At 35.0% G+C, this 19,898-nt stretch overlaps 1 protein-coding gene across 2 annotated transcripts in view; it reads left to right on the top strand.

Moving 5' to 3' along the window:
* Nucleotides 1-1,190: 1,190 nt before the first annotated feature.
* Htr1f (5-hydroxytryptamine receptor 1F) overlaps nt 1,191-19,898 on the top strand; it is a 170,592-nt gene continuing 151,884 nt past the window's right edge. Inside the window, exon 1 of one of the 2 annotated variants that reach the window (XM_040286936.2) lies at nt 1,191-1,678. The gene's annotated coding sequence lies outside the window, so the exon portion shown is untranslated. The remainder of the gene's footprint in view (nt 1,679-19,898) is intronic. The other variant, XR_013436957.1, reaches the window with a different exon arrangement.

Here is a 19,898-nt window from a genome sequence, read left to right as displayed (position 1 = left end):
TCTTACACTGCTTGTTGATGTAACCTTGCACTTTCTCTGTGGCTGCGATCTATAAGATTGTTACAGAAGGATATGAATGTAAAATAAAGGTGGTCAATATCATATCTTTTAGGGAAATTACTGTGTCCTATTACAAATGTTATAAATCTTGACTTCTGGAATTCTTTTCAGTGTAGCAACCTAAATAAATAGCCATAACCACATTATCATATATTTATAAGGAACAAGGTCTGGAACTGTGCAAATCATGGCACAGAAAATTGAAGTTTAGGAATTATGTGAGAGAATGAAAACGTAAAATAAATGCTAATGATAATATGAAGTCATTACCCATGATTCAGCTAACATTTACTAAGTGCCAAACATTATGTTTATAGACAGTATCTCATTTAAATATATGATGTCAGAGAATAAGATGGCATCACCAACAGAAAGAAGATGGGCTGGATAAAACAGGTTTGTTCTTTAAGAAAGGTTTACATAAATTTGTCTTTAGATGGAGGAATTATTAAGAGGTGGGAGAGCAGAAAGGGTCTCTGTGACAGGAGTTCCATTCTGGAAATGTGAATCTAGGACTGTCAGTCCAGAGGGTGAAACTTGGTTTTGGGTTGGTCCAGCTGTGGACTGAGAGTTTGGTGGTTTGTATGAAAAATTTGGCCCACTTCTCCCAACACTGGAGATCTGTTTAATTGCTGGAAAACTACCACCTTCCAAGAAGTATTCAAGTTTCTGGGGTCAGTCAAAGCAGATTTGGGGAATTCCTATTAGACTGATAGGACTGTTTACAGGGCTATAAAAACATTGATCTGGAAAAAGTTTAAGACCAGGAACCAGAAAGGTCAAATATTCTCTCAAGGTCAAATCCAGGTCAAAATACTAGAGATGTATTCTAAGGTTTCTTCATCAAAACCACCGGGGATGATGAAGAAGACTGTGAATATACCTTGACTTCATTATCTTGCCTGTCTCCCTCCTCCTTTTGTCCCCAGCCCCAATTCTTTTTCAGGAAATGCCTTTGTTGTGAAAGAAAATAGATCCTCGGGCCCAACTAACCACTGGTTTGCACTTGCACTTCCAAAAATTGCTGCTTAAAGCATCCCTCCCTCTTTCCTTCCCTGCCTTCACCTTATTCCGTAGCCACATGATCAACTGAGAGGGAGATATAAAGATGAAAAGTTAAAGGAAACGAAATGGTTTTATTTTAGATATTTTCAGAAAGGTTATTCACGTCATTTCCAGATTTCACGAACAGATAATCTCCAAGGTATCACTCAAGTTAAAGGGATGGGACTTTTTCCCTCCCCCGCCCTTCTCCACGCATAAGTGGAAGCGGAGGGCGGAGACGGAGGAGAGAGGAGACTGGAAGGAGAAAAAGTGAAAGAAGAAAAGAAAGGGGTATTGATGAAACAAATGAAGGCAAGAAGAGAGGGGTACTATGGGTGGTGGATAACCCCTCGCGTCCTCTAGTGTGTCTATTGGCGCCTGGCTCTGCGCTCCTAACGGCAGCGCGCAGTCAGCTCCGCGGCCCCGAGAGCAGTCCGGACGCGCCGCTGCCCTCCGGACGCGCCGCTGCCCTCCGGACAAGGCTGGCGCCTCGGGGTGTGACCCCTACCTATCCGTGCCCTGGGCCTGAGGGGACCACCTCTCCCTCGCCGGACTGCTGCGGGTAGCGCTCAGGGTGAGTATAAGCATCTGCGCGGAGCAAGGGAGAGCGCGTAGCTTCCTTGGCTGGAGCGCAGGTGGGGAAGGGGAACCCGGACCTTGGGCAGCGCCTGCTCTCAGCGGAACGGCTGGAAAGCCCTGAATGGCTGGCGACAATCCCTTTCCCACACTACTTGGACACAACAGAGCAGGAATTCAAAAATCGCCCTTTCCATTCACGCCCTCAACCTCTACTCCCCCCGGGCTAACTTTGGGGGAGCAAGCGTTGTACTGGGAGGAGCAGGTGGTCCTTACTGAGAGGCATGCTCCCAGGCCCTGGGGTTAGGGGTGGCGGTTCAAATCGGTGTTTGCCCACTTAGGACTTTGGATCCAGGCTCTCCCACCTTGGGTAGCTGCTAAGGTGGTCAGAGATAGGACAAGGGCTCGAATCCGGCCTTGGAAGGTCAGTAGAGTCCTCGAATCCACCCCTTGGTCGGATCTAGAGAGGATGGGATGGGGGGGGGGGAGGTTGGATAAATATTAGTCAGCTGGAGGAAGTAGATGGGAAATCATTTGTAGTTTTCCAACTTGATTTCCCGCGGGTAGGAGTCAGTAAGGTAAAGGGATAAGAGAGCTTCCACCCCGCGGCCGCAGCATACCTGGGACGCTGCAGGACTTGCCCAAGGAGGGGCTGTTAACACCTTTCGGTTTAGTGTGACAGTTGAGCAAAGAAGAGAGTCTGAGTGGCTGGCAGAGGGTCCATTCTAAGGGTTGCTGCCCCAGTGGGGCTGGGAGAGTCAGAACTGTGTGCCAGATGGTTAAGGAATGAAATGGAGAAATGGGGAGGAAGAAATACCTAAGTACAGAGATTAACATTTGGGGTACTTTAAATACAGGATTTGATTTTTGTTTATTTGTTTGCCTGAAACAAGTGGATGGTGATAGGGTACTGTGTGGAAACAGAACAGGTGTTGCACTCACTTTGGAAGAAACCTTGAGATGTAGGCTTCTTTCTCTCGTAGATAGGTCATTCCGAAGCACTGTGATGATTGTAATATAATTTGAATGATTTGTTAAATGAACATTTACGATGACATAGGCAGGTAGTGTTACCCGGCCCCTCCCTAGTTTTTCTGGAATACCTACGTAATGACTGCAGTTTGATTACATTTTATGGGATGTGCTATCCCCAATGCAGGAAAATAATTCACATTCAAAATGGATTGCACTTCAGTTCCCTTTACATATGGATCTTTGAAATCTAATAAATCTAAAAATTTATCAATCAATCAATCATCTGAAGATACTTATCTTTGATTGCCCATTTGTCTGTGTATTTATTAGGGAAGGTAAACTGAACCCTGAGCTGACTTTCACTGATGGAGTGAGAGCCCACAATCAACACAAAACTGAGGAAAACACTGCCATCTTCTCTGAGCTTACAATATCTCTTCCTCCTTTGATTCCTTTATCTTCTCCAAACTCATAAGCAGGTTCAAGTATCACTACTTCCTGTTACCTCAAATGACAGTGAAGTTCTTGCTTCCCTCTACCCCATTCAAATCTGTGTTTCAAGGTCAGTTTGGGTAATGAGAGTAATTATTCAGTGTATCCAATCAAAAGTGGTTTTCTAACTTTTGGGTAAAGTATTTATTTAAGGAACAAAGTCAGATGTTTCTAGAACAAATATTGTACTTGCCTGGTGTTAGTTAAGGAGTTCCCAGCTGTGAAAAATAAATTAGTTTACTTATTTCTAGTCAAGATTTTTTTTTAATTATTTTCCATAGACCCTTTTATTGATATGTGTCATTTGTCCAAGTCTTATCCATTTAGGCTTATTACAGAGCTAATGAACTTAAGTTATATCAAATAAGTGGTTTTTCTTCAACAGTATTCAAAGTTCTCTATTTATTGGAATGAAGACTTAAAGAATAGTATTATATTTTCACCCTGCCTCATTAGCCAAATAGCTAAGTTTTATGTGTGTCTAGGATTGAGCAACAGCACAGTTGTGAAGGCAGCTTTTACAATTTTAAAATAAGTACATTTCTTAACTAGTTTTATAAGGTCATTAGGTATATTGTTCTTATGCAGATTATCATATACTTTCTATTGATGTGAAACCAATAGAAAATGGTGATATGTAGCACATATTTCTTAGGAAATACTTTGCTTTATTTTAAAATTGAGTACATATTTGTTTGAAAGACTTCCAAAATTATAACTTTTTAGTAGGAAATAAAGAGTGATAGTCTGAAAAGTTTCTTATCTAGCAAATGTGGTCTCTTTTGAATTTGATTAAATATTATTGAAATCATTTCAAGGATCTTTGATACTTTCTAGTATACTAATAATAAATGGATAATATAAAATAATATGGACATTATAACATTTGAAAACCCCTGGCAGAATTCTTTTTTTCAATATTAAGAGGTGGAAGGGATGTTTTTTGAGCAGAGTAAAGAAGATCTGATGTGTCATGTCCTGATTGCTGTTAACTGAAAGCACTAACATCCTTATGGGAAGAGATCCAAAGACCCCTCAGGAAGCATCATTAGTGATCCAACGAAGAACAACTGTTCCTGTGCCCTGCAGTGGGAACACTTGCTGTTTGTGTTCCTCAGCATTAAAGTAGGCAAGAAATGCCCGTTTCTGCTCCAAAAGTGCAGTAGGAAAACTCAGAAGTAGCATCTGTAACAGAAATCATTCTCCCACTTGCAAACATATGTTTCAGAGCCTAGGAATGAACACAGATAGGCAAAGATTTTAACAATGAGTGCACAAAGAGAGAGAACTATGTAATATGATAATCTAACTCATTTGTGGTGCTTCCTTTTTCAGAAGTAATACAAGTCCTTTAAATCCATGTGATGGAACTTCTGTTGACTTCTGTATATACAGGAAGGCATGAAAACACTTCCAGCAGGAAATATTTTTGCCAAGATCCTTTTGCTATTGTGTGGAGATTACCTACTACAAGATGAAAGGGCATGCAAGAAAGCTATCAGAAAGCTACTAGAGTATCTTAGTTTAGACTATAACTGTGATACCAATAGAAAACAGTGAGAAGAAACTGAATGCTATATGTATTTGGAGGTAACGGTGACAGAACTTGATGATGGATTAATGTTTGCTGATGGAAGGAAAGGAATGAAGACTTATGTATAGATTTATGTCAGGGTAATGGAAGGATGTAATTGACACCAAGTGACATGGGAAGACCAGGCAGGAGTAGTTAAGTTCTGAGCATCTTAGGAGATATCCAAGTTCAAGCTTCTCAGGGATAGTTGGTACAGAGTGCAGGAAAAAAAGTCAAAGATGAAAATGTGTGTCATCAATTCATAAATGGAGTTTAGAACAATGGAATTTTGTGAAATAATTTCAGGAGACAATGTATTTAAAAGATCAAGCTGAGAAAAAAAGAATTCTACAATAGTTCAAAATAGATATTGAGGACAGTAGGAGACAGAAAAGGAAACTGAGAAGAAGCAGTCAGTGAAGTAGGGTTGTAACATCATGAAAGCCAAAAGAAAAAAGCACTTTAAGAAGAAGCAGTTGATGATCAACTGTGTCCAATGCTACTGAGGGGTAAATGTGTGTACAAAGTGTTAACCTTGTTAAGAGCCATTTTAATCAAAATGGTCATGAATAAAGATTAGTAAGGTTTGAACAAAAATTAATAGTGGTTGCTTCCCTAGGAATTTATCTTCCAGATAAAATTGTACTTAGGTAAAATAATATATGTTCAAAGTTATACTCTAATCAGCTCTATATATAAGCAAACAATTGTAAACAAAACATATCTATAAATAGAAAAAAAGCAAAATAAACCATGCAAATCCATTCAATGGAATGCTTTCCAACTGTTAAAATTATTAAGACAGCTTTCTTTGTATTAGAGTAAAAAGATATTCACAGCATATTAGGCAAGGAGAAAAATTTGCAATGCTGTATGCCCGGTATGTTATCATTTATAAAAGAACCAAGAAAAATGAGCTTATAGTAAAAGGTACTTTTAAAATAACCATGGTTGCCTATAGAGAGGGAAATGGATGCCAGGGAATAATGCAGGGTAGAAGATAAACATTTATATGTATTTAAACACCTTTGGATTATGCGCACATAAATTATCTATCCACACTCTAAATAAAATTGTATACATAAGTCTGAAAGGTACTTGTGATTTAAAATAACAAGAGAAAAGAAAGATGGGGGTGGTTAGGAAATTTACTGTATATAACATAACTCTTTGAAAAAGTTTTCAAAAAGAAGATTAAAGGAAGCTGGAGGGAGCCATGGAAACTTTTTTTAAAAAATGGGAGTTATTAATGTCTGAATTAAACTAGTGAGAAGGAACCACACCAAAGGAAAATTTGATTTAAAAAATAAATAAAGGTGGCTAGTGTGGGAGTAAACTCATTTTACAAGTAGAAGGGGATGACATTACAGGTACTAGTAAGAGAAGGCACTAGAATGACTAGGAACAGGGACAAAGCCATTTCCTGGGTCAGCATCTTACATTCCTAAATCTCAGTGCTGCCCAAGGTCATTTGTATAAACACAACTGCAGTTGATGGCTGTGATAAAATCTCTTTTTCAAATCTTTTCTTACCTGATTGGCACTCGCTCTAGTTGCCCTTTGCAGCTGGTCCACAGTTTGTGGTCCCTCTCTAAACTAACTATCTCTGCTCCCTGCCGCTTCTCTGTCAAGATGAATCTTCACTGGGAATTCAGAGGCTCTCAGGAATTAATCTCCCTCACCACATATAAATCATACTTTTATCTGCTCAGCTACTCTCCTTCCCTCCAGTTCTGTTGTCAGGCTGAACTCCTTCTCTGCTCTGGATCCCACAACAGAACCACTCCAATCTGAACCTTGCTTCAGAAATCATTCTTTCTCCCACCTGCAACTTTAACTTCTTTTTTATGTAATAACTCCACCAATGTATTATTAAGATCATGTCACTCCCATCCTTAAACAGAAAAACTTTTCATGGTCCTGAACACTCTTGTACTTATAGTCCTGGTTCTCCTTGTTTCTCAACCAACTTCCAGAAAGAAAAAAGAAGAAAAAAAAAACTGATTTTATTTCCTGTCAACATCTCCTCCTATCCCATGAACTTCTCTTCTACCACAGTTTGGCTTCCACTTTCACCACCCCATGAAACTACTTAGGCAATGATCACCATATTATTAAATTCAAGGCTACTGATCACTGAAACTTGAGTTCACTGAACTGCTTATTGATATTTGACAAAAGTTAACCATTAATCACTGGTGCCTTCTCTTCTCTTTGAAATCTGTGACAGCCCTCTCTTGGTCCACTTCCTTTTTCTTTGAATTTTACCTCTTCATTCAGTGATCCTTTCCTATTATCTGTCTTCAACTGTCTTCTCCATTCACTTCTACTTTTCTTATTCTCTTTTTGAGTCAAACGTCGCCTTGAGAATTTATCAACAAACAAGCAAACATACAAACAATTTGCTAACACTGTTTCCTTAGGAGGAAAAAAAAATCACATAGCTACAAATATTTGCAGACAATTTCAGGTAATGAACAGACTCACTTGAAGCGCTTCAATGGGAGTCGGGTATTCTTTCTAGACCTTCTCATGAAATAATTTTATCAGCTACTGTGATTGCAGTTACTCCAAATGATGAAATGGTGAGCCTTTGTTATCAAACCGTGAGGATGACTCAATTCTACCATTGCCTCTTAGTGGGCTACTTGTGGTTCCAACACAGATTGCCTTCATGACTTTTTCCATACCTGGGTACCTCACTAGTTCTTCTTTAATTTCTCCTTAAATAGAATCACATACTAATATATCAATAAATAAAAAAATAAAAATTCTAACAGAAAATCAATATTATTGACAATTAATAGGAGACGAGGAAAATCATATAACAAAAGTATAGTGATGTTATTAATCTTTTGTGCGTGTGGTGCTGGGGATTAAACCCAGGATCTTTTGCATGCAAGGCAAGCACTCTACCAACTGAGCTATATCCCCATCCCAATGTTATTAATTTTAATCAGATATGTATTGTTAGTTAAAACATTTTGAGCTTGAAGATGACTTTTTTCTTGGCTTAAAAGGAAGACTAGGAAAAGTTTGGAACATAATTTTCACCAAATTAAAAGTCTCTTAAGGGGTTAATCCAAAAGGAAAGAAAGTTGAGAAAGAAGCGAATTCCTTACTCCCTGACAACAGTGTCAATGCCATGACCTTGTCCAATAGTCATGTTGTACAGCACCAATGGGACCCATCTTTCATTTGGGTAAATTGTCCTCTCTTCTGCATACCTAACCCAAACCTCTTCATGAAGCTTAAATCCTAAAGATTAGTAAATGAACAGATCAGTGATCTCAAAGCCCAATCAACAGATCGATAATTAAACCCACCTTTCTCCCTGTAATATTCCAAAATCTTATCAGAAAGACTCCCAGATTCCTTCTTTTTAATTTTTCTCCATACCTAAATTCAGTCAGTCCATTCCCACTAGGTCCCTTGAATCCATTAACTCTATCCTTCTGACCACCCATTACTAATTTAACTCAATATGCCTGGGCTAGACTAAATACCTTCAAAGCTCATCTCCCTGAATCCTTTGCCTTGCCCCCATGAATCATTTTTCCCATATTGCCAACAAATTAATTTTAGGATTAATTCCATCCCATGCTTAGCCACTTTACCTTGCCTGCCTGCCAGCTCTGCTTCAACAATATGGACCTACTCATACTTCTCTGATACGTGGGATTACCTTTGTTCCTCAGTCTATTCTGAATGTCTTTCAACCTAAAAAAATTCTTAGCCATTTGCTAGAGTGTATATGTATGTATGTATGTGTATATATATATATATATATATATATATACATACATACATATTTTTTTTCTTCCCAGATCCCTTCCTTTATCAGAGAGTAACCCACTCTTCCACTTGAGCAGTGGACCTTTTAAAGCTCTTAAGAGGCGGGAATTGAACTCAAAGAAAACTTCTTTCTAAAGTTGTCCAGCTTTACAGTACCTATAAACAAGCCATGGCACTGAACATGTTTCAGCTACCTTTGGGTTAGAACAATTTTCTAGAAACTCTATCCAAAACTTATCTTTCCCTGTTCAGTGGTGGACTCTATAACATTTCCTTCTTTCAAACTCTTTCATAAAATTAAAAAAAAAAAAAAAGAAAGAAAACCGGAGGAGCTTCCTAACATAATCTTCTGTACCTACAATCTCCAAAACAGGCTATTTTTCTTATATAATAAAACCTCAAGGGAAGAAAATTACATAACCTCACTCAATAACCCAGTTTAGTTTTCAACTGCTTTTATTTTATATATATATATATATATATAAAATAAACTGATGGCTGTAGTTATTCTACGCTTTTTGAAATGGACAATATGGGTTTACATTTTCTTTATATCAAATTTTCATCTATTTCAAAACAATATTAACCAATATTAAACAACAATATTTCAAATCAGGAAATATTCTTGTTTTGCAAATGTTTAACTTTCTGTCTCATCCAAGATTCAGAGGATTTTGCCTTTAGTTTCTCTCTTTTTATCTTGTAAATAGTATATCAATGTATTAGCACACTGGTACTGAAAATTAATGGAGTAAAATTTTCTTGGGATAGATAATCTACATAAATAGCAGTATATATATTAAAACAGTCGATGCTGTGTGCAAATATCAAGGCATGAGAAGCCATTAAAATATTTTATAATGCATTTTAATTTCCTAGTGCTTTGAATTTTGAAGCATTTTTTATATTTTGGAAAATATATAATTTATGATTTTGTTTTCTAATTACCTGTATAAGCAAGATTCCTGAATACTCTCTTAATAGCTAAATAACCTCAGAAAAGACTAATTTGGTTGATGCTTACAAGCAAGAATAACTCAGTTACATGGCACCAGTAACAATGAATAGGTTATTGTGCAATAAGTTCCAGATTTGGAAAGTGGTCATTTCAACATTCTGTGTGCATATTATCCAGTGCATGCCACCGTAACACCACACTAATAACTGAAGGCATCTTTAGCTGTTCAATGGAATCTTGACAGCTGAGCATGACAAGCCAAGGACCCTTCAATCTTCATAATTTTAGCTGAAATAAAAGCAATGGAGATCTCTATTCTTATCTTTGATAACTAAATCAGGATTCTATGATTTGGAAGCTTATTGTTATGACAAAGGAATCCTGGATTTTAAATGGCCAAAGAACCATTTTCTCTGAAATTCATTCTGGGATATTTCTTTCCTCTCTCTTTTCCTCTCTCTTTTCCTGATTAGATTCAATCTGCCACCACCAGTTTTAGGAAAACAGGAGAGAAAAAAAAAAAACTAACATCATTTCTTTCATAGTCCTAACCTTGAAAAGAACTTTCAAATAAATGGGTTAAAATCCTGACAAACATCATTTCTATGTATAGAAATTTATCAAGGGTAAGTCAATTCTATGCGAGTTTCTCTTTCTCTGATATATTCTCTAACTAAAATAGGAACAAGCTTTCATTGAACATCACTGCTATCCACAGCCACAATGGGAGACAATCTGTATGATAGTTGCATTTTTAAAAAAAGTTTATAAATGTATCGTCCTATTGTAAAATTGTAAGTAGATAGTACTCCTGCAGTAACTAAGAAAAGTTACACTGAAACCAATGTCATATGTTGGAACATTACTTTTCTCAGAAAAACATCCAATTTGGTGTTAGACGCAAATATGTAGAATTCACAGTGAAGAGTTAGAAAGTAAGTGCTTTCTGCTGAATACATTTACACCTGCTTATAGCATACAAAAATGGTACCAGACCTCATTGATGAAAAGTACAAGGAATACCCTGCCCTAGATACAAACTGAGTAGCAACAAGAATCATTCAGAACTATCTGTAATTCTGTGAATACAGTGATGATAATTTCAGGATGCACAGTTTGATGGTTTTAACAGTTGCATCCAAATATGTTATTACATTTTATCTTCACATCTGGACAGGCATGAATATCCTTATTTTATAGAAAACAGAAGTAATATCCAGAGAAACCAAATGGTTTGTCTTAAAGCAAGGGCTGATAAATGGCTGAAATGGAGGTGGAAATCCACATTTCTACTTGTTTCAATCATCTTCCAATCTGTAAGAGAAAACTACATCCTCTTCTGAATTCCTTTTTATTAAGAGTTTTATCTCTTGTTTGTTAAGCTTAAAATAAAAATGAACTGTGGTATTTTTACTTAAAGCTAAATGTATTTTCTTTCATATTGCTGACTTTACAGGTGTTTCCAATAAAAAATATTTTATTTTATTCTAATCATATTTTCCTCATTGTTGAAAACATGAGTCTACAAAATATTTTAAAGAACAAAGTAAAATACTCCATAATTCTAAAACAACATTCTCACAAGAATTGAGTATTGTATTTCTGTTCTATTAAATAATTGATTGCCAAAATCACATGTCTCAATACTTGTTAATATCAGTACATTTTTCATTTGATTACTTTTAAAGTTGAATTTATTTTTTTCCTATTTTTGTGATCACTTTAATTTCTCCTTCTTAGAATTATCTGGCAGTGACTTTTGCTCATATTGCTCTAGATATTTATGGTTTTCCAAACATTTTCTGTTATGAGTTGTAAATGTTTCCCCTTGTTAAACTTGGTCCATAGTAAATGTTTATAGCATATAAATTTAAATTTTGTATAGTTCAATATTTCAATTTTTTACTTTAGTTTCATGAAACCAGAAGTGTTCAACTTTTCATCATGAGATCAGCTAAATATTTGTTCATATTTTCTAGTTTTAATGGATTTGTATTATATATCTTTCATCAAGCTCAAATTCACTTTTATATATTATGTGCATAAGTTTCGAGTTTGATTTTTTTTCCTAATCAACCTATTTATCAAAATACTGTCTTGAAAAGATATTCTTTTTATTCCCACTGGTATGAAATATTAAATTTATCATATAGTAGGTGCTTCTGTTTGAAAGCATCCTCAGCAATACTTTTCTACTTTTAAAGTCTGAACAATAGCATATAATTATATTCATAGAGATATTCCATTAAAATTATTATAGATCAAAGCAGGGGGTGTAGCTCAGTGGTTGAGCGCTTGCCTAGTATGAGCAAGGCCCAGAGTTCAATCCCTAGCACGAAAAAAAAAAAAATTATATCACTCTCAATTGTGCAGACCAAATTTATAACATTGGATTACAATGTTCCTCTTTATTAAAGAAAATATTTTGAAGAACTGTTTTAAATCACAATTTTTTTTACTTTTTCTGCTTATACATTTTCTATTGATACTCATCTTAGTATTATATTGTGGCCAGAAAATATGGCTAGCAAGATTTCTAATTGAAATACTTAACTAAGTCTTTTTTTAGGGATGCTTGAATGTATGTCAATGTATGTTTTCACTGTGTATCAGGAAAATAGATAATATGCTGAGTACAACACTTATGTTCAGCATTATATTGAACACTTTGATATCCTTATTTTATAAGATGAATACATTATTGATTGAGATGCATCATAATCTCCCTGTAAAATTGTACTTATTTTTCCATTGGACTTATTCAATGGGCTTCATATGTAAATTTTACTTAATTTTATCTTTTTTTAATGGACATCATCTCTTCTAAGCCTTATTATCCTTCCTTTCTTTGGGTTTGCTTAAAAGTTGTAGATTTACTTTATTTTTGAATTTTTCTTATAAGCAAAATACTGTTAATTTTTTAAGCAAATCTGGATACCCAATTTGATTATTTTGTCCTTTAATTAAATGTAACCATTTCTTAAGTTAGCTTACTATGAATATCAAGTTTTGTTTTACCTAGACCAAACTATTTTCATGTTATTTTTTCTCTATTTTATCATTTTTATTATTTTTTAATGATTGTCAATTCCTTGATTTGTTTATCCTTTTGGAGTAAATACATTTTGGCAATTTGGATTTATAGACAAATGAGTTTATTTGGTTGTGGTAGAAACTGGTATAGGTCATTGTTTGAGTTCCTTGTCATTACCAAGATTCTGAAGTCTAATAGTAAGCAAAGAGAACCAATAGTCCCAAAAGAAATTTCTTCCATCAAAATGTCACTGTTAATTATATTAATATTTATGTCTTTACCACAATACACCTGGGCAGGACTAGAACACATTTCTCATGTTAATATGCCACCCAAAGACCCAAGCAGACTGCAGACCCAGGAATAATACTTCATATCCCTCCCCAAACCTTCTTTTGATGTCATTCTTTGACCTACAGCTGTAGTATGTGGCTGGTTGAGTATGACAGTTTTATCTTCACTTATTTTCCAGAAACTCAGCTTTTTTGAAAGAGAAAATTGATAATAGTTGTATTTCCATCTTCTATGACTTCTATCAAACTGATTTACACCCTTTCAGATAAAAATTCCTGAAATTTTGATCAGGAAGATGTCAAATATCACTAATTTCAAACAATTTCCTTTACTAAGTTTATAAATTGCTTCAATATGAAGTCAAATAGGTGAAGAATTACACAAAAACTTGAAAAGAAATTTCCTCAGTTGTGACTTTTGACCCAGATTACATATGATATGAAGAAAGAAAATACTAACTTTGCACAGTTAGTATTTTCTACTGTTATTAACTGTGGGATGTTCTTGGCTAGTATGCATATACACTGAACTCATCTATTTGAAGTAGATATTCTATCAATGCACATAATCTTAGAATATTAAAACTTTCTCTTGTTCTTCCTCAAATAATTTGACTTTGTATTTTATGTGCCAATAAGTCATAGTCCAGGTACTAATAAATAATCCTGATTTGGAATAATTCATTAACATTTTTTTCTCACAGTTGAGTAAGACTCTGTACTTCATACGCCTTTAGGTTCTCACTTAGGAAACATTTAAAACTATATATGAACCATAATCACAAAATTGGAGATAATCCAAGACTCTGGTTCTTTGTCTTCTTTGAATGATTAACCATAGATCTGCCCTTGCAGCTAACAGACCTCTACTGTGAAAAGAAGCATCCCTGTGAACAAGCAAATTACTTGACATAAGATAGTTCTTGATACAACTACACAATGAAATTGCAATTTTACAAAGAAGCAAAAGAGGGCTATGAGAAAAATAGGGTGAAAAGGAAATTGATATGTTTCGTTTTTTAATAGTGAGAAGTCTTTGAAACATAAAGGACATGACAATGATATTGGAAATGTCAATAAATGAAAACTGAACTCTAAAAGGATACAGAATACCAAAGGAAAATATTATTGTTAAAATTGTCTAAGGATGTTTATAAAGAGTCTAAAAAGTGTTTTGGATAGTGGTATTCCAGAAAATGTTTGCCAACCAGCTATGGGAGGGAGAAGAATTTGTGGAATTTACCATTTTTCCTAGTATAAACATTTCCAACATGATCAATTTCAAACTGTCAACCTGAAGTTACTGAACAGAGTCAGAAAGAAATATCCCCAGTGACACTTACAAACCAATGCAAACCAGCAAACCAGTTCTAGAAAAGTACTGGTATAATCTTGTTTTTGTTGTTGTTGTTGTTGTTGTTGTTGTTTGTTTTTTTTCTTTCTTTTTTTTTTTTTTTTTGGTGCTGAGGTTTGAACCCAGGGCCTTGTGCATGCAAGGTAAGCACTCTACCAACTGAACTATATCCCCAGTTCTCTTATAGTATTTTTTTAATAAATGGTTAACTGGCTCTGTAAGACTTAATTGATGGAGGCAAATAGTATCTTGTGCCTAGAGGTATGTACTTCCCAGTTAAAGTGATGAGTCAATCTGGTTTTTGTATTACATTACAAGGGATTGGATCAGATGTTCATATGTTTAAATCCCAGCAGCATGACTTACTGTAGGGCTTTAGCAAAATTACCTTATTTATCTAAGTATTCATTTCTTTTATTCATTTTTAACTAGGCAAATAGAAATTGTATATATTTAGGATGTATAAGATGAGGTTTTGAAATATGTATATAAGAACACTTAAAGTGTTTCTAAATAATTTTATGTAATGCATTGTTATTAACTGCTATTGCCATGTTGTATAGCAGATCTCCAAAACTCATTCCTCGGGCCTAACTGAAACTGTTCATCCCTTGACTAAGCTACTCTAATGCTATCTTCCCAACCCTGCTAGCTTCTATCCTACTCTTCTTCTATGCGTTTGATTATTTTTAGTTTTCTGTGTATTAAGGCCTAATTTATTCATCTGTATGAGCCTAAAAAATCAGAACTATTTAGCAAATATAGAGATTAAAATATAATAAATATGGATGTAGCTGGTATATAAATAGATTATAATAATAATTACTTTTCTTTTTGGTTCTGTATTACTCATTTCCTTCTTCCTGTCCTCACTTGCCAGAAAATACTAAAATGAGGTCAGAAGATGTAGTATAATTAGAAAGGCAATGATTATGACTCTAATGTTTACACACTCATTTAGCTACCTGAAAATTGTCCCTGTATGGGGGGAAAGTTCAGAAAAAATACACCACAGGAAGAATTCAGTACCAACATTTGTTTTCCTTTCCATTTGAAGTGTCAAAATAAAATAAGTACACAACTTTGAAGACACTGCAGGCCATGGCACATGGATAATCCTCATGACCTGATTTTGTCATATCATTTTGCAGCTTCTGTGGTTGAGGAAAAGAAGTCAAGGAATGTGGAAGACATATTAAGTGATCCAGCTTATGGCATTTGCCACAAAAATATAGCTCTAGAAAACAGAAAGAGTATGTTGCAGGAATTCATGAAAGAAACTATTTTTGGCTACAAAAAAAATAAACGAGACTTAAAAACCAGGCATTTAACATGGTATCTGCAATATTTGATAGATTTAAAGTTGCTCATATTTAGAACATTTGGGTGAGGTCAGAAAATAAAGGTTACAGAAATAAATGATATAGAAAAAGAACAGTACTTGGCAGGGAGTTAAATAAGTAGCCTCGTATGTTCCAAACACAATATAAACCTAAGATAGGATCAAGATATATACAACAAAAGGAACCCATGAGTTTGTTCTTTATTTCCTACCTAATTACATATTTGAAGAAGCATGCACTATATTAGCAGATATTCCCAAATAATACTAAATATAAATCATAGCTTCATTTTACAGAAGAGGACACTGATGACCAGTTATATCTGGATACCCTGGAGAGTACAACTTATCATTCAAGAGATTGAAACATTTTTACAAGAGGCATAACATGATGGGGAGTGTTCAGTTCCCACAATTATTTGATGATGGGAATGAAAATCCTTCACTTGTTGCCACATAGAAGCACTAATGACTACAGACACCAAATAACCATTCTGCACATAGCAGATATGTCTTAGTAGCTTTCTTTACAAAAACAAGTGTAACCATCTAGCATTTTACTTACCTCCTTCCTCTGCAATGAGTCAGGGCAAGTACTTCCATTCTTTCTGATATGTAAAATGTAAGTTATCTAGGTAATTATTTCAGACTTTTTCATCCAAATTTTCAATAACAAAAAAAAGGTAACATCTGCACTCTTATGAAATACATTCATTTGGATTAATTTTTGTCAGTTCTATTTGCAGAGAACTGAGCCTTGAGAAAATTTGAAGCATGACAGGAAAGTGTGATTAAGGAAAAGACAAATTTTGCCAGTTATAATTCTAGTTGAGAAGGGGGATTTAGTTGAATGACTAGTCATTCTAATCATTCTCTAGTTGTGCTTTCTGGCCTCCAAATTGATAAATCAAAAGAAACAATTATGGTTTGGATGTGATGTATCCCCTAAAAGCATTGTCTCACGTGTGAGAAGGTTTAGTGGAGAAATAATTGGGATGTGAGGGTCTTAACCTAATCAGTGAATTAATCCCTGATGCGATTAACTGAGTGGTAACTGGAGGCAGGTGAGGCGTGGCTGGAGGAAGTGGTTAACTGCGGGCATGGCTTTGGGTGTATATTTGTATCTGGAGCCGGAGTCTCTCTTTCTGCTTCTTGATATCCATGATGTGAGCTGCTTCCCTCTGCCACACACTCTGCCAAGATGTTCAGCCTCATCTCAAGCCTTGAGGAATGGAGCCAGCTTTCAATGGACTAATACTTCTGATACTAATCCCTCAAATAAACTTCCTCCTCTATAGTTGTTTTGGTCAGATCCTTATAGTCACAGCAATAAAAAAGCTAACTAAAACAGGTCCCTCCCTATCTTTATCTCATCAGTTGACAACATTTGACTATGGTTTACAGATACTACTGCTTTTTTTAATTGAGGCATTATAATTATAGACACAGTGAGATTTGTTGTCATGTATTCATACATGCATACAATGGAACAATATAATTTGGTCTATTTCATTCCCAAGTACCTCCCCTTTCCCAGTTAGTTTCTATAGTAACATTCTTTTGATTTTTTTGGCATTTAAACTATTCTTCTCAGAGTTTACATAATTTGTTAATCTGGTTTTTTTTGTTGTTGTTGTTTGTTTGTTTTAGTAGTACTTGGAAGTGGATTGTGTATGGTAAAAGTAAGCATGTAGAAGAGTCATGAAGTCTTATATCCTTAATATGATGTAAATGTTCTTCATAATCTGACCTATCTGCACTTCAAACTTTCCCTCTAGACTCACTTTCCAAACTCAGAATTTCTTAGCAATCACAACCTCAACAAAATCTTCTCAGAATCTCTCTCAAAGTTATTTAATTTACTGAGCTTTATAGTTTCTATTTGTATATTTATTGTTGAATTTACTACATGTTTGTATAGTTGATATATAAAAATATCTCCACCACCTCACTATACCATAAACTTTGGAATGGCAAAGAACTTGTCTCTAACCCTTATGTACTTAATCACTACAACAATGTTTTTAAAAATCAACAAATTCATGTGTAATTGACTAATGAAAGTCTAGTGAATACTGTCTGGTCCACTTATTAGTAGGATCAGCTTAGTCAAATTTCTAAATTCCTTTTTATCTTTGTTTTATCAAACGACAACAATTCAGTTTGCAATCTTAATTGGCTTTAATTATAGAATCTGGCAACATTTTATTCCATAAAATAAAGTAAGCTTTTTGATGTGCTGAGGAGAATAATTTGGTTTTATAGGCCGAAAACGGGAGAAGAAAACAAAAACAAAAGGAACAAAAAATAGATTGGTTCCTTGAAGGCAGAGATAGGTATCCAGAACAATAAGAAAATAACTGATTGATTAGCATCTGCCTTTTTTAAGGTTACCTCTTTTGTGTAAGAATTAAAGCAAAGGAAACTTCATTAGGTCAGATAAACGGTTTAGTATCAACTTGGTCATGTGAAATTTAGTGTGGGTGACTCCATTTTGATTTTTAGCCTCTCCTTTTGGCCCTGTGCAGGAGCATAGTCCAGAACAATGGTCTCCAGTAATTTTTATTTAACTGTCCATTTACCTGCAAAAAGAGGATAATAATCATTGTAACCCTTCAAATCTCATAATCAATGTTTGTTATCAAAATAAGAAAACTGATTACAAAAACATTTTATAAATGTAAGAATTTTTAACACTTAAATTCAAGTGTTTAAAGCCTATAGATTTATTGGACTTTTAAATAGCCACATATACACTTCACAAATGAAATGAAATTAGATGCTACTGCTTTTCTTATCTTTACTAATTCTTTTGTATCCCAATGTGTAGAGAAAATGTCAACTTTGCTGATTCAGTAGCCCTTCATTTGAATATTATCAAGGAAGAGATATAGTGACTTCCTTCATCATAGCTTTTTGAATCATCTTAGTTATATCATTATTACTCGATTTGATGTATCTCTCTGTATAGTATATAATGTGTCATTGTACACAAATAGTAAAAAGCATCTTAACATTGATAGTGACTTACTGAATGGTTATAAACAGGATAGGAAGGAATAAAAAATTGACATGCAATTTAAAAAAATCAAGCAGTTGTCCTTACCATTCCCATTGCAAAATTCCTACACATAATGATATACATTTAGCTAGAAAACATTATTTATTAGTTCTTGCAACCATACCAGTTGGGAATGCTACACTTGTTGCATTGCTGAGAGCTCTGGCCTTTCATTATTGTTCTGAATTTGAACTAAGCAATGATTTTGGCATTCTGCACAGTATTGAATGTTACAAATGAGATGCACTGCTGGAAAGTAACTTGACCTCTGTTGCTGGCAATCTTTCACATGCCTGTTCTCCAAGTGACATAAGGGAAGTTTAAATTTAAAAAGCTAAAAACAAATGATAAGACTACTGGGGTGTTTTAAATGTATGTCAAAGTTTTCACTCATCATTCATTGGTTTTACAGATGCCGCCTCAGTACTATTGCTCATGTTGCTGATGAAGCTGTGCTATATAAAGCACAGTTCTGTCAAAGTCAGGAGAGTTAGTAGAAAGACACTCTTTGTCAGAGATGGAATTGACAAGCACGAATTCCATGGAAACTCTCTGATAACCTTCAGAAATGGCACTGTGCTTTTCCAGTGTCCCCAAAAGGCATCATTATTAAGAAGGAAAACAAGAATTCTTGTGATTTATTCTTTGTTGTTCTAAAGAAATCCACAAATGCAGTGTAACTCTGGGGAATTCTGCACATATTATTTCCTTCTTGTTTCAAAAGCTCTTAACAGAGATATTGGCCAAGATTTAAAGTGACCCTCCAAATGAATCACAAAACCTTGAAATAATTGTTCAAAATGCATACTTACATATGACAAAAAGTTCATGTTGTTTTTCCATTATTCACATTATTTATTCAAATAGGTTTAGAAACCAGAGTTTCTGATAGAACATTAAAAATACAACTGGCTCCTCCATGTCCGTGGGTGTGACATCATAGACTCAACCAACGAGGGAGCAAAAATATTCAGAAAAAAATTGTATATATATTAAACATGTACAGATTTTTCATCATTATTCCATAAACAATATAGTATAACAATTGTTTACAGAACATTTATAAGTAATCTAAAGATGATTTAAAGGGTATGGGAGGTTCTGCATAGATTATATGCAAACACTACAGCATTTGCATAAGGAATTTGAGCATCCATGGATTTGGGCATCTTCGGGGCTCCTGGAACAAATCCTCCATGGACACTAAGTGACCACTGTCATTCATGACAAAGGGATGGGGTGAAAGGAAGGGGGACAGTGGAGGAGTTGTAGGCTCACATTTTATCATGGCAAGGTTTCATATTTCCTACATGTCCATTGAAAACCAGAAAATACATGCAT

The sequence above is a fragment of the Ictidomys tridecemlineatus genome, chromosome 3, assembly GCF_052094955.1.
Source record: "Ictidomys tridecemlineatus isolate mIctTri1 chromosome 3, mIctTri1.hap1, whole genome shotgun sequence".
Taxonomy (NCBI): domain Eukaryota; kingdom Metazoa; phylum Chordata; class Mammalia; order Rodentia; family Sciuridae; genus Ictidomys; species Ictidomys tridecemlineatus.
The sequence above is the reverse complement of the archived record's forward strand: the minus strand, read 5'-3'. Positions and strand labels throughout refer to the sequence as shown.